Raw genomic sequence first — 15632 nt, 5'->3', positions numbered from 1 at the left:
ATCATGTCTTATGATGAACAAATGAGTTTTAGGACTGAAACTCGTTTACTATTGAACAGAAACAGTTGAGTTACTGGCTGATTTTCAGTGGCTCTTTTCTCAGTTCCCCCATTCATTTATCCCTGCATCAACCATGGCTTAAGCCTGAGTGGACGTAAAGAGGAAGGCTTCACTTCTCTTTGCAAACATAGACCTTCCTTTCAAGTACAGTATTTCCATAGACACAAAGGGGCTTCTGATTCACAGGAAGTGACAGTTCTTTTGCAGTGAACTAACAAGACTTTGTAGGATGACACCATGATATGAGGCTTCAAAACCAAGATGGAGGGTGAGATGCAAGGAAGATAAAATCCTTCTGAGATATTTAGAGCACTAACCAAGCAGGGGTCTCTTGGGTATTGTGTAGCTTCCTATTGCTGCTGTTAACAAATCACCACAGACTTGATAGCTTAAAGTAGCACAAATGTATTTTCTTATGATTCTGGAGGCCACAAATCTGAAATCAGTTTACTGGACTGAGGTCAGGGAGTCAGGAGGGCTGGTGCCTTCTGGAGGGTCTAGGAGAGAGTCCATTTCTTTGCCTTTTGCAGCTTTTGGAGGCCTCCTACTTTCTTTGGCTTATGACACCTCCTCTCATCACTCTGACCTCTTATTTTCATCACAACATCTATTGTCTCCTTTTGGTCTTTACATCTTCTATGGCATCACATTTAGGGTCCGTCTGGCTAATGCAAGATACATCTCGAAGTTCTTAATTTATTCACATCTACATGTTCATTTTGTCCTACATGGTAATAGTCACAGGTTTAGGAAATTTGGATGAGGTTGCATTTGGGGTTATTATTCACTATTCAGCTACCACACATGTCTTTCCAGCCCTTGATCTCCACTGTCTAAGAATAAACTCTTCATACACCACAGGGATGGGACTCTACAGCCATATTTAGACCATGCCTCTTGGCCCAAGTTGTTGAAACCAAAAGTAAACACTCTCTCCTGTGGATTTGTCATTAGAAAGCAGATGCCAGCAAGACCCTGCTGAAGTTATCTAGCTCCACAGCAGAGAGATTCGAAGCTTAGTGGGGTGTCAGTTATCTCTTCGGGTGATTTTTGAATGCACATGCGAACTTAAGTTGCCCACCATTAAGCTATAAACACTGAATGGATGGAAACTGGTATGACCCATTTTTCAATCTCAAGGCTCATTTGTCTTGTCTATAAAGTTTAAAGACATTTAGAAAAGTTCTGCCAACCATTAAAACTTGCCAATCATTTCTTCCTATCATTCACAATATCACAAATGGTTATAAAGAGAACCCAACAGGGAAATTCAAAGTCAAGATTAATGCTACACTTATTTGTATAAGTAAACTCAGTGGTTCATTTATCAGCTCCCACTAAATCACATTAACTGTCTCTCCAGATTATGAATTGTTTTTATTAAACCAGAGGCACTTCAGTGGTAAAGGCAGGCACTCTAGCCAGAGAAAAGAAAACTCGCCTCGAATGTGGTTAAACCTGAGGTGCCTAGATCACCTAGAGTCCTCATTATCAGTCACACAATGTTTCTCCTTCACTCAAAATATTTCTTTCATGTTGGTAAAGACATATAACATGAATTATTGATTTCTTTACTTAAAATTTTTCTTAAATACATTTCCATTCCTCACCACCCTCCACCCTCCACTAACCGAGGTTTAATGAAAGACAAAAGTTACCTACTGCCAAGCCACACTTCGATCTTTTTGTTTTTTTTGTGAGGCCAAGATCTTCTTGGCTTGCTGAGGCTATCGTGATGTGTGTGGCACAAGACAAAAAGGTGCTATGCCTTCTCTAAAGATCTGAACTTCAATGGGTGAGCCCTGGAACCACATTCTAAGTTACCCATTGTCCTTTGTATGCATTCACTGTGCCCCATCGTGTCAGATAACCACAGCTAGCATTCTGTGGGCAAACATGGCCCTATTCATTCCATCAAGCAGTGAATAATTCATATAGCAAGTTTTACCCTGGGCAAAATACACTGACATCAGGAGACATTAAACTGGAGTCATTCAAGGAACAAAATGGTTATTCATGCTTTCAATGTGAACCATTAAATCTTGCCAGTTAAGCTAAAGAATGAATTAACTCAATTCATTGGACATATCACATAAGTCCATAAAAACACAATTGCACGAGCAAGTTTCTTGCTTGGAGTATCCATACCTGAGAACAGAAATACCAGTCATTGTGTGGGCAAGTCTAAACTGGTTGGGGGAGGGGTCATGGGGGAACCATTGTTTCCCTTGAGAGACCCTTAGAAGAAAACAGTTTCCATTCAATGTTTTTGTTTCATCTTGTTTCTAACTGCCCTCCCTTTCTTATTAATCACCCACCCATAACCGAAAGAATGACTCAAAGGTAGCTGGCAACTAACCTTTGCCTAAGATGATGGACTTGGATATATTTGTCATTTGTTGGCTATTGTTGGCTATAGGTCCGCTGTTTTATTTATTTATTTATTTATTTATTTATTTATTTCTAAAGAAGGATGTGGACAGTCTCCCCTTTCCTTTCAAAACTCATTTTCCAAAGTCGGTGACACAGTATGTTTGATGATTCCTAAAATGAGGCCCCTCTTTGGCCTCATTTCAGCACTGGCTAAAGATAAGGGTCTCTCACAGACACCTGTCTTGGCCAAAATCTTCCTCCCAAATAGATCCCTGAGGACAGTAAAAATTTCTACAAAAGATAGAGCAAGGAAAGTTTCCAAACTGAACAGACATAAACATTTTCTAATCAGCTTCCTCTGAATACCTGACCTAGACTTTATAACCAAGCCATAAGGGAACCAAAGTGACTCTATATTGCATCTAGTCTTGAGAGTTCATTTTAACAGTTTAATCCTCAGGCCTAATGTTTAACTAATGAACATTAACAATAAATTTGCTGAGTCTTTACAGGTACCAGGCTATGAAGACGGAGAGGGGGAAAGATTCCACTAACCACTTCCCATGTGACAGATTAAGAAGATTTTATCAGTTTACCTCATTAGAAAACCGCAACTAGATCTTAGATCAAGTCTCCTCATGATCCTGCTTGAAGACAATGCCCAACGACAATGCATAACTTACCCTTTGCTTCTAGATGCACCTCATACTAACTCCTTCCCCTATGTAAGTTTTGTATCTTGTCTAGGACAGCAGAGTCAGTTATGGATTCTGGTCTACATTCTTCCTGGCGTGGACTTCATTGAATAAATTCCTTTCCTTATTCACCCAATCTGGTCTCTCAACATTGGCTTTTGCTGAGCATTGAATGGCATGGACCTGACTTCTGGTCCTCTGGTCTATAGGCATCCCTCCCCATACTGGCATCATGTACAAGGAAGGGAGAGACTCCTGAATCCATTTCTTCAGCATCTGCAGCTGTCCCTTCATTGTGAAACCTAGATTGTTCTATTTAAGGTTTCTGATCAGATTAGAGAAATCTGGAGAAGAAAACAAAGTTGGTGGCAACCACATACATGTAAAAGGAAAACAGTAAATAAAACTTCTATCTGAAACATCAAAACTGCCATTAGTGAGGTGTTTTATAGCATCAAGATATTTCTGTTTCAGAGACTCCTTCTCCCAAAGTCATAGTTCCCAGGTAAACATTAAACACTTGTAAGGTGACATGAAATTTTAGTAATCAATGTAGGTAAGTATTTGAGTATAGGAGATATGCAGAGGTGGGGAACAATACTTTAAATATACTAGTTCACTGAAGCTCATCTTTGAATTCACTTTATTAATGTGTGTGTGTGTGTGTATAACTTGTTTTATTTGAAGGCAAGTTCTCCCCATGTCACAATCTTCCTAACTTAGCCTCCTGGCTGGAATTACAGGTATTTATCTCTATACTCAGCCCTTTTTAGACAGAGTCTCCTTATGTTCCTCAAGCCAGCCCTGAGCTCACATCATTAGCCTTGCTGCGTCACCATTACAGGTGCATGCCACTGCATCAGGCCTTTAGGTTGGATCAGGAATCTAACTCAGACTTCTTAGGTTGTCCCAGACTGTGGAGCACAGTGTCCTACCAGTATGTGCCACTGCAACTGGGCCAGCATCCATACTTTATAGATGAGGCCCACAGAAGTTAAAGGACATGCTTAGCTAATTATCAACTAAGCTGAGATTTGATCTCTACAACTTCGATGTCTATGCTTTGTCAACTGCACTATTCAGCTAGAAGATGATATCTTTTTCTTTTCTTTCTAGAAAAAAAATAAGTGAAGATATTTAAAGCTTGTACAAAACTTACCTTTCCAAATATACCTTCATTCTTCTTGAACACCACCTCTAGTCAACTAGATTTTTCACCAACCCTTGAAACTGTCTGTTATCATTTAAAGGTATTTACAGTTTAGTTAAAGATATATATTCGTTTGTAAGAATGAATAAAGAAATGAATAGTCTTTTTTTTTTTTTTTTGAGAGGTTTTTCGCTATAGGGCGCGTGCGCTCACCAGACAGACAGAGAGAGACAGAGAGACAGAAAGTAAGAAATCACCCCCCAGGGTGGATGGCCATGCCTCAATCCCTTCTCCTCCATTCTCCTCTCGGGAACTTGGGCACGCATGCACATGCGTCTGGCATGAGTTCTAAGCCACCAGGTCCAGGACGCGAACCGCGGTCGACTATGTGGGAATCCAGTGACATAGCCATTACGCTAACTGCTGGTTCCCAGATCTATTTTTTTTTTTTAAGTGCTGATTTTCACCATCAGCCAAACGGATTTTTATTTTTGTAAAATTCAGTCTTTCAATAGAAGAATCAACAGGTCAATAGTCATACCAAGGCTAGAAGTTATTGCTTAACATTCTGCAGATATCCACTCCTCTCCCCCACTTTCTTCTACCCTTTTATCTAGTGTTGAAATAAGAGGAAAAGGGAAAAAGAAAGTTCCATTTGTTTCATTTTAGATAGATAAGTGATTTCAACATAGACTTAACCATGCCCCCTATAAAAAGATAGTGAAGTGTGGGGGAGGAAGAAAATACAACTAGAGAGAGAATTGATGAAATTTGATTATTGAACATGAATTAGGTAATAGTAGCACATCAAAATTAACTACCTGATTTTGATAACAATGCTATAGAGATTTAAGAAAATGTCCTTTATTTATTTATTTATTTATTTATTTATTCATTCATTTATTTCATTTTCTTTTATACAGTCAATCACATTATTATTTGGCTTACAAAATGGATATTTCAACAGGTGAACATTTCTTCCTAGTACAGTTGATAAAACATAAAATATCTTCAACAGATAATACCACATTTCTTTGTGCCATTAATACTTTGCCTCCCTATTTTTCTTCTAAATATCCTTCCTTAGATTCCCCTCTTTCACATACACTATATCTGGTATTTGCATCTTCGTACAGTGTTTCTATATCCTTTAGTCAATTAGTTTCAGTCATAGAGTGCAGACACTCAGTATTTATTAAGTGGGGACATACAATGCCTCTCATTCATAGCCTGGCTTGCTTCACTCAGCAGTAAATCTTTCACATTCATCTACTTCCTGTCAAAAGCCAGGTTTTTTTTTTATGGTTGAATAGTATTCCATAGAGTATGTGTGCTACCGTTTTTCTATCCATTTATCTGTTTGTGAGTATTTGTCCTAATTTTAGAAATTTCACTCTAATCCAGTTTCAATAGCATGTGCTAGGTTCTGCTATTTGGCAGGCTGAGGCCACATGGGTTCAAATCCTGATTCACCCTCAAAAGCCAGGCTGGGGGTCATGCCTGTAGTCCCAGCTGACCAGGAGGCTGAGGCAGGATGATCAAAACATAGTGATACTCTGTCTAAAATAACACAACACACACACACACACACACACACACACACACACACTAAAGAAAAAAAAGAAGGAAAGAAGGAAGGAAGGAAGGAAGGAAGGAAGGAAGGAAAATTCATGCTGAAGAATTTAAGTAAGTCTAAAGTATTATGATGTTTCCAGTTTACTCTCAAATATATCATGAAAAATGTGTATATATATATATATATGTATAAAGAGAAGGGAGAGAGGAGAAAGGTGGGGAGGGAGAGAGAAATAGGGGAAGATCTAGAAACCAAATGAGGCAAAATGTAAACAATGGATCAACCTGGGAAAGGAAATTCCTTGTGCACCATGTTTATAACTTTTCTATAAAGTTCAAATGATATCAAAGTGAAAAGTTACAACACATGTAGTTCATGCAGTTAAGTTTTAGCATCTCCTGGAAAAAAATTACTCTTAAAAAGAGAAACTTTGGAGACCTTCAAGGCAAACACCTTCCATTTAGATGGGGAAACTGAGGACTGTATGAACAGCAATACAAAGAAGGGCCCACACAGGCTCAGTACCAAGTTCACAGACTCCGTCACCCACGCTGCCCCCTTTTTTCCTCACATTCTTTTCCCTGACTAGTTTATATTCCCTCTGATTACCTTCTTTGACTTTTTCAACTTTTCTCGACTCATTTTTATACACTTCTCTGAAAGTGTATTCCCTGCATGGCACACTAATTCTACAGGATTTTAAGAGATGCTAAATAAAGAAGTTTGTGCCAAACAAGCTTAAGAAATAGGGAGTCAAACAAGGTAAAACAGACTTCTTGAGTGGAGGACTTCTCAGGGCCTTTAAAATGCTTATGTGCACATTATGGGATGTGTGGGGAAGATAATATGTAGCATTATTCAAAAGTATTTGGACAACAAAGTCTCTCTCTCTCTCTTTTTTTTTAATAAGTTCTCAAGATACACATTTCAATGCATTTTGGAAAAGCTAGTGTGGAGTAGCCAACAAGTTAGGATGGAACAATTCACGGCAGATGCCACGTGAAATTTCTCCACTGGGCATGAAGCACCTTTGATGCTGTCTGTACTGTTGGGACTTCTTATAGTATGCTAAAGTAGGGACAGCATATAAGGCTGAGTCTTAATTTTGGCTTTGAACTTACAAGCTATATCTTTGGACAACTCAGCAAATCCTGTTATAGGTAGATATCATGAGCAGGGAGTTTTAATGTGCCAACGAAGGGGACATCTGACAGATCACTGCTATCAGGGATCAAAGCTAGACCCCCCTGGGCCAAGAGAGGAGAGTTATCTCACCAAGATACTTGGTCACCATCCTAATTCCCACTGGGGGAATAAGCTAATAGGGCTGATCTTTCCTATGCTGATGGTCATACCTTCAACGTCTACACTGGCCATGGTTAATTGGGTAATCAGATTTGTAACCTGAGGGAGAAGTGTGCAAGCACAGATTCCCACAAATTCAAACAGAACCAACTACAACAACAGGCCTCCCCTCCTAAATATTTGTGACAAGATCCTCAGATAAAAGTAACCCAGTTCCCAGTTGCAGTTGTCCTCTAACAGCTGTCCACCTACAAGCCTCTCTGGAGTGAGGGTGTATTTCTTTTATGTTAAAAAATCTTTACTTGGGAACCAACAGTTAGCATAATGGCTATGTCGCTGGACTCCCACGTAGTTGACTGCGGTTCGCGTCCCGGACCCGGTGGGTTAAAACTCATGCTGGGCACGTGTGCGTGTGTGCCCAAGATCCCAAGAGGAGAATGGAGGAGAAGGGATTGCAGCGTGACCATCCCCCCTGGGGGGTGATTTCTCGCTTTCTGTCTGTCTCTATCTGTCAGGCGAGCACACGTGCCCTATAGCAAAAATCTCTCTCTCACAAAAATATCTTTACTTTTCTAGTACAACTTCTCTTTTCCTGCTTTACTTTTGTTTGTAACTTAACCTTAGAGATAGGGACCCAAAGAACTGAGTATTTCACACAACACAGCTCAGCTCCCCCATCCAATAACAATCCCTTTGCATCTGTGTTTTCATCTGTGAAAGAGAGGTGGTATCTACATTATAGCGTGCTTGGTGGGTTAGTGGATATTGTTTGTGGAAGTTCTTACTCTATTGGTCAATCAACACGCACATGTATATGGAGCATGTGATTTGCGGTACTAAATAGAAATGGGAGGAGTTCTCAGAAAAACTGATAAAATGCTACTGCAGAATGTTGAAGAGTTGTAAAGAAGGTGGTTTGAATAAATGGTGATCTGGCAGAAGTGATTTGAGAAGTATTACGTGTGTAATTCCAGATTCAGGAACAATCTCCTTTGCAAGTTCTTAGAAAAACAAAGAGTAGGGATGTAGAAACTGGCAGATGCTCAGAATTATTTAAGACACAAATAAGGAAATATAAGTATTTGATTTTCATTTGTTATTCATTGGAAGGAATACTGATGCAATGCTTCTATCAATATTTGGTGCGATGTCTTAATTAAGAGGTCTTAATTGCCTGAGAGGAGCCAGCCCTTTACCTTGGGCAGAGGAGCTATCCTTGCCTTTAGTCCAGATGAGAAAGAATAGTAGTGACTTCCAATTGCCCTGCACTTGGTCTCAGCTGTATGCAGCTCTTCAAGCTCTGTTCACCTCACATCCAGCCATAGCAGCCATTGGAGTGTCATGTAGCTCTGATCATGGCCTTCCTTTTTCACCTACTCCCCAGTACATAAGCTAGTTCTGTTATTGTTTTATTGTTTAAAATCCCATAGATGCAAAACATTTCACCCATCTCAAAATCTTTTCAAATGAATTATTAATTTTATCCATCTTCACAGAGTTTTGTTGAGCTGAACTTGACAGTAATGGCCATCCCCGTTGTAGAGAGGAGGACACTAAAGCCCAGGTGGTAAATATTTTCCTGAACTGAGGTCACGGGGTTTGGGAGGAGATTCATTGCTCCCATGTGACTGCCTCTAACATTTTCCATTCCAGCCTCTTGCCATCAGGTCAGAGGCAGTATCAGCAGCAGGGCTAGCCTCTCATTTTAGTGAAAAAATGGGCGGTTTCTCCAATTACTACACCCTCAGTGTCTCCCAAACATCTCCCTTCCCTGGTATTTCAATGCTGAAAACTTTAGAGAGGTTTTTGCTATAGAGCGCATGTGCTGGCCAGAAAGACAGAGAGAGACAGAGAGACAGAAATTGAGAAAACACCCCCCAGAGGAGATGGCCACACCGTAATCCCTTCTCCATTCTCCTCTCGGGATTTTGGGCGCACATGCGCATGCACCTGGCGTGAGTTTAAGCCACTGAGTCTGGGACTCAAACTGTGGTCGACTACAACATAGGCATTATGCCAACTGCTGGTCTATGTTTGGCTTCTTCTTTTTTTTTTTTTTTGAGAGGTTTTTGCTATAGGGCACGTGCGCTCATGAGACAGACAGAAAGCGAGAAATCACCCCCCAGGGGGGATGGTCACACCGCAATCCCTTCTCCATCCTCCTCTCAGGATCTTGGGCACGCATGCACACGCGCCCTGCGTGAGTTTAAGCCACCGGGTCCAGGACGCGAACCGCGGTCGACTACGTGGGAGTCCAGCGACATAGCCATTATGCTAACTGCTGGTCCCTGTTTGGCTTCTTTTTAAAAAGTCCTATCTTCTGGAAGTTCACACCTAAAAGAAACCTGCAAGAAGGTAAGAAAAGAAAGCCACTTGCAAAAAACAAACCAGAACTCAAATATGCAAGGAGGGAAAGCGATGCTAAATGGGAAGGTGAGAGTGTGGTTTAGACCAGGTGGGCCTTCTTTCTGATGGTCCAGAAGAAGTCATGACTTCTGCATGGCAGACTCCCACATGTGAGTGCACCAGACAAATTTGGCTTAAAGCTTTTCTCCAAGGTGCTGCTCCTCCCGGTCTAGGAAGTATCTGCTTGCACATGTGAATTCCAGAGAGATGGAAGGATTTTATTAAAACGCAGGATCCTGCAAAATCCAGAAGGCCACAGCCAACTAAAGGAAGTGGTGGAAACAATTAAAAAATCTAAGCAGAAACGGTTGCTGGGGAGAGGACTCCAACTGTTCTTTCAACCACATCCGATATTTGCTTCAAATTGTTATGCAGGACGGTAATTGTCTCCTGGGAGGGCAAGAGGCAAACTGGGCCTGCTGGCCTCTGATAGGTTTCAACAGCAAAGCACCCTCATAAATAGTGCATATTGTGAAACCAGAATTTTCTCCTTTTCCAGTGGATCTCTCCCAACCCTCCTCCCTTAATTAAAGAAACATGGCTTACCAAGAAACAAATACCTCTTTTCATAAAGCATTAAGTATGGATTAAGAGGAAAACAAGAAAAGAGAATTCTACACTGCAGGAGTGTTCAATAAGCCATTCATGCGAGGCTGCGATATATAGATGAGTCTGTCTTTATGATCATCCACACTACTTGGCCATTCGCCAGCATCACCTGGCTTACATGTGACAAAATCATGCCCTTGAGGCCCATGGCGAGACTTGAATTTGAATGCAACCACTGGGTCTCAGTCTGGAGAGGACCTTTGTTCTCAAGTTCCAGTTTCTCACCAACCCCAATTTGTTACCTGCACCAACCTCTCCAAATTTGTTCACACTGCATTTTCTTGTGCCATCTGGTGGATTTTGAGTGAACTTGCAGGAAGATCCAAAATACAGTTCTGCATACTAAAGTGTTGACTTGTTACATTTTAGAACTCACTGCAGAGAACCTTAATGACACTTTTGAAGCCTTATCTCGCTCTTTGCAATCCATTTCCCTGTGCTCTCCACACATTTATTTTGACCGACTCAAAAATAATCTATATTTTTAAATCATTAAATCAAGCATGTGGCATAAAATGCAGAAGGCACATATGTTGTAAGTAAGTCTGCCAAACGAAACACTTCCTATTCTAAGAACCACTCACCATGCTCACATTTACCTACTCCAGGAGTGGAGTGCATACATGTGTATCTTTAACAAACATGATTATGTTCCAGATACTATCATATTCTATATACCATTTCTTTGGCTTTTATTTTTCACTTTACATTATCTTGGAGAGCTTTCCATATCAGTGTATATTACTGCCTCATTAGTTTAGATAGCCGTGTAATGCTCTCTTGTATGCTATAATATGTATTATTTACCTAGGTTGTTTTCTATAAATATTTAAACAGTATTTAACCTCTCACTATTCAAAATAGTACTGCAATGAATAAATACCCTTATACATCTGTCACTTCACTGCTATGTAGAGATGTTTGTAGGGTAAGTCTCGGAAGTAGAATTTCTAAACCAATGGCAATTAGAGAGAGACCCTAGAATTGCAATGAGGCATTCTCAAATTATTCTTCAAAGATGCATTAGTACAACCTACATGCTGTGGTACACTATTAACATGGTACCCTGCAAGACTGGAAGCCAAGTGGCCGACTGTGGGTTCAAATCCCCGGGTTGGCCTGAAAACATGCCAGCTGTGTATAAACCAAGATCCTGAGGAGCTGAAGATCTTGTCTCCCTTTTTGTACCCTTGACCACTCAACAGTTCATTCTAGCACAACAGCTAGAGACTCACTAGAACGTAAGCAGCTCCTCTGCTCAAAGCACTGCACGACTTTTGTTTTCACTCAGAATGAAAACCAAAGAACTCACAAGGGCCTATAAGGCCCTCTATAATCCCCCCACTTCATCAGCTGTTTTTCTCCTTGACTTCACACTTCATCTTCTATTGCTCACCCCAAACTCACTCACTACAGCTTCTGGACCTCTTGCTGCACCTTGGACATGCCATACATGTTCCCTCCTAAGGCATTCTGATGAACTATTCTCTCTGCCTAGAGCAAGTTTTGCTCAAAATATTGAAAGCTGATTGTCTTACTTTCCCCAAGTCTGCCCAGATTTCATTGTCTCAATGAGACATACTCTGATGCCTTTTCTTTCTTTTATTTTGTATATTCAATCTCTGTACATCATTACAGCTTACAAAATGAATTTCTCCACCACGAATACACTTCACACCAGACTAGCTGAAGATAGCATATATGTTATCATCAACAGACAACCCTCCATTGTCCCCAAGCCTCTGATGCTTTAAAAAAAAAAAAAAGCCAGCCTATCTAACTCACCTTAGAACTACCAATACCCCTTACCTTCCTCTATTTTTTCCATAGTACTTGATTCTAGTATACTATCTCATTCAATTGTTTATTATGCCTATTGTGTCTCTCCCAATTGGACTGGAAAGTTCATGAGAACAAGAATCATTGAGCACAGCCTATGCAGAACAGTAGGCATTATAATAGACCACAGAGCTGGAAGCCCTATCAGACCACAGTTCAAATGTCCAACTGGGGGGGAGTGGGCTGAAAACACACCAGGTGTGTGCAAGCATGCCCAGGCCCTGGAGAGCTGAAGGACTGAAAGAAGAGAATCCTGATCTTCATGTGACCAGGCCCTGTGGACAGTACTTCTCTCTCTCTCTCTCTTTCTCTCTCTCTCTCTCTCTCTCTCTCTCTCACACACACACACACACACACACACACACATGAGCTCTATCATGAACAACAACAACAGAAGTTTGGGAAAAAATGAAAGTATGAATTTATTTTTTTAATTGCTTATTCACAGATTTAAATATTTGTAACAGTGCTTGGAATATAATAGACAAATATTTGTTGAACGAGTAAAAGAATGAAAAAATGGTAGGCTATTCTTCATTGCCCATTTTGTCCACAGGAAAACTCCTGAATCCTTGACTCTGGTGACCTAGACCATTCTCAACACACCCTCTTTCCTTGGTGGACTCTCAGAACACTGAACCTGAGCTGCATCCTCTTAGCCTCAGGGGGCTCAACTCAATCTCTCACCCGTCTACTGTGTTCAACAAACTATGGACATAGTCAATCTCAGAGAATCCTCAAGGAACGTCCTCTCATCTGACTTGAGATAGGAGTACCCACATCATCCTGCTCAAAATGACAGAGGTAGGGAGAGACTTATAAGGATACTTCTTCCAAAGTAAGTCTTTCTCTGTCTTCATGATCTTATTGACATCTCCATCTTCTTCTTTAAAAAAAAAAAAATTGTTTATTCTGAGAAAGAGAGAACTCCCCCAACAGGATCACTAATGCCATGATCCACCCTCAACCTCAGCCAGCCCCAAATATGGACAAGAGTGTGCCACGTACCCAAAGAAGTCTCTGGATTTGAACCAGGAATCCTTCCCTGTGGGAGAGCCTGGCAGAACATTGTATTTCCCACTGCACCACTGTCTGGTCTCTTTTAAATACTAGGGTTGGGGTCAATTAAGGGGCACATAGACAACTCCTTTGAAAGTTTTACACCAATGGTCTAGTACCTCTTTTTAAAATGAGAGATAACTTTTGCCTTTTGACTTGGGGTCCTAGTGCAAACTAGAGCAATTATTTTAACATCTTGCTGCCTATAATTTCATAAATAATATAGAATATTGTTTTGTGTGTTTTTAACTTACAGTAAATGGTTTTACAGTGCATGTAACACTCCAACATTTGATTTTTTTATAATCAACATTATGCCTTCAAGAAGAGCTATCTACACTGATACATAAAGATCTAGGTAATTTGTTTTAATGTTGTGTAGCATTTCACTGTATACTAAATTTTATCTATGTGATCTTTCACTCATGGACTTTTGGGTTGTTTTGAATCTTTTATTATCAACAGCAATAACATTCTTGTACATATCCCTTTGGGCACATGTAAAGTTACCTACCCAGGATAAACACCTGAAAGTGAATTTATTTAGTACACACAATTCCAATTATAAGAGTTATTACAAATTGTTCTTCTGTGTCTAATCTCACAAGCAAACTATTATTGAGTTGTTGGGAAGTCATGATGCATTATTGCATAGAAAAAAAGAAAAATATGACAACCTAATAAAATTCTCTTTTTAGTAAATATTCCCATCCCTGTGAACACTGCTTATGATCACAATTCTTAACTTTTACCAATTTTCTGAGTGTAAAATAGCATGTCATTTTTCAATATTGAATTTCCCTAATTATTGGTAAGGGCAAGCATCTTTTTATATTTTTAACTAAAATTTTTATTGAGATAATTATAGATTCACATGCAGTTGTAAGGAATAATATACAGAGAGCCCTTGAGCATTTTATCCTGTTACTCGCATGGTACCATTCTGCAAAACTACAGTGTAACATCACACCCAGTTTACTGACATTGATACATCTACCAATCACATCTGATTTCTGCAGTTTTACTTGTACTCGTTTGTGTGGTAACCCCCCCCCTCCCTTTTTAACTATTGAAATTTCCTCTTCTAGTAATTGTTTGTTTTTTACATTTATTTTAGGTTTTTTTTGGTCTTTTTTTTTTAATTACCATATCATACACACACATACACACACACACACACACACACACACACACACATTTCATGTATTATATACACATAGACTCTGCAAGATAACCTTTATCTTATATATTACAAACACAGCATCTTTGTTTTTTTCTACTTCATCACATATTTTAACTTTTTTTGTGACTTTTTAAAAAATCTGCCTGAGGACACATGCACTTGTCAGAGAGAGACAGAGAGACAGTGAGAAGAACAGGAAGAAAACACTCCCGATGGTACATAGTCATACTGCAATCCCTTCTCTTTCATTTCTCCATCCTGTCAGGATTTTGGACACACATCCAGATATGCCCAGTGTGTTTTTCAATCTGCTGGGGCCAGGATTTGAATCACACAAAGGGTTGTATAGGCTCCTTTAACTACTAGGCTGTGGTGCTGGCCCTATTGTGACTTTCTACACATTTAATTGTTCAGATTTATTAATCATACATTTTTTCCTGTTTTCATTTAACCTGTTATTTAAAATGAGAGATCACTTTTTTCTTTGACTTGGTGTCCTAGTGTAAATTAGAGCAGTTATTTTAACACCTTGTTGCATACAATTTTATACATAATATAGAACATTTAAAAATGATTCCCTAACCTGGGATCGTAGTATGTTATCTAATATTTTCTTCTAATACTTTATAAGGTTTATTCATATTTTAGTTCTCAGTAGATTATCTTTACCTATGATGTGACATGGTGCCTCCTCTGTTATGCCATAGTTTTAGTTCTTGACTATTCCTGACCATTTTCTTTATTTTGAGTTAAAAAGTTGTAAAAGTATCATAGCAAATCTAACTTTTTGTTGACATGCAATTTAACACATAACTAAAAATTTTCTACTGAGTACTGCTTGTAGCTCATTTCTAAAATGCAGTACTACTGTTTCCATTCAGTACTAGTTTTTAATTTCTGAATTTTTTTCTTCTGAACACTCAAGCTTTTTAGAAGCATCCTCCTCCCCACACACAGATATGATGTTGTTTTCTAATTTAGTTATTTCATTATGGTTATATACCATGACTTATATGGATAGATTCTCCAGAGTTTGCTGAGGCTCTTATAATGACTTAGTTTGTGATCAACTTTTAATAAATGTTCAGTTAGTTATTGCTTAAAAAGAAAACGCTTTGTCCCCAGAAGTAAATGACCAAACATACAGTCAACTGATCTTTGACAAGGGGTACCAGTCAATCCAGTGGGTAAAGGAAAGCCTCTTCAGCAAGTGGTGCTGGAAAAACTGGATTTCCACTTGCAGAAAGATGAATCTGAACCCCTACCTCTCACCTTTGATAAATATCAAGTCAAGGTGGATCAAGGATCTAAATCTAAGACCTCAAACTATAAAGCTGCTCCTGGAAAACACTGGGGAAACTCTGGGAGACATTGGTG

This window comes from Tupaia chinensis, unplaced genomic scaffold, assembly GCF_000334495.1.
Source record: "Tupaia chinensis unplaced genomic scaffold, TupChi_1.0 Scaffold000399_1, whole genome shotgun sequence".
Classification (NCBI taxonomy): domain Eukaryota; kingdom Metazoa; phylum Chordata; class Mammalia; order Scandentia; family Tupaiidae; genus Tupaia; species Tupaia belangeri.
The sequence above is the reverse complement of the archived record's forward strand: the minus strand, read 5'-3'. Positions refer to the sequence as shown.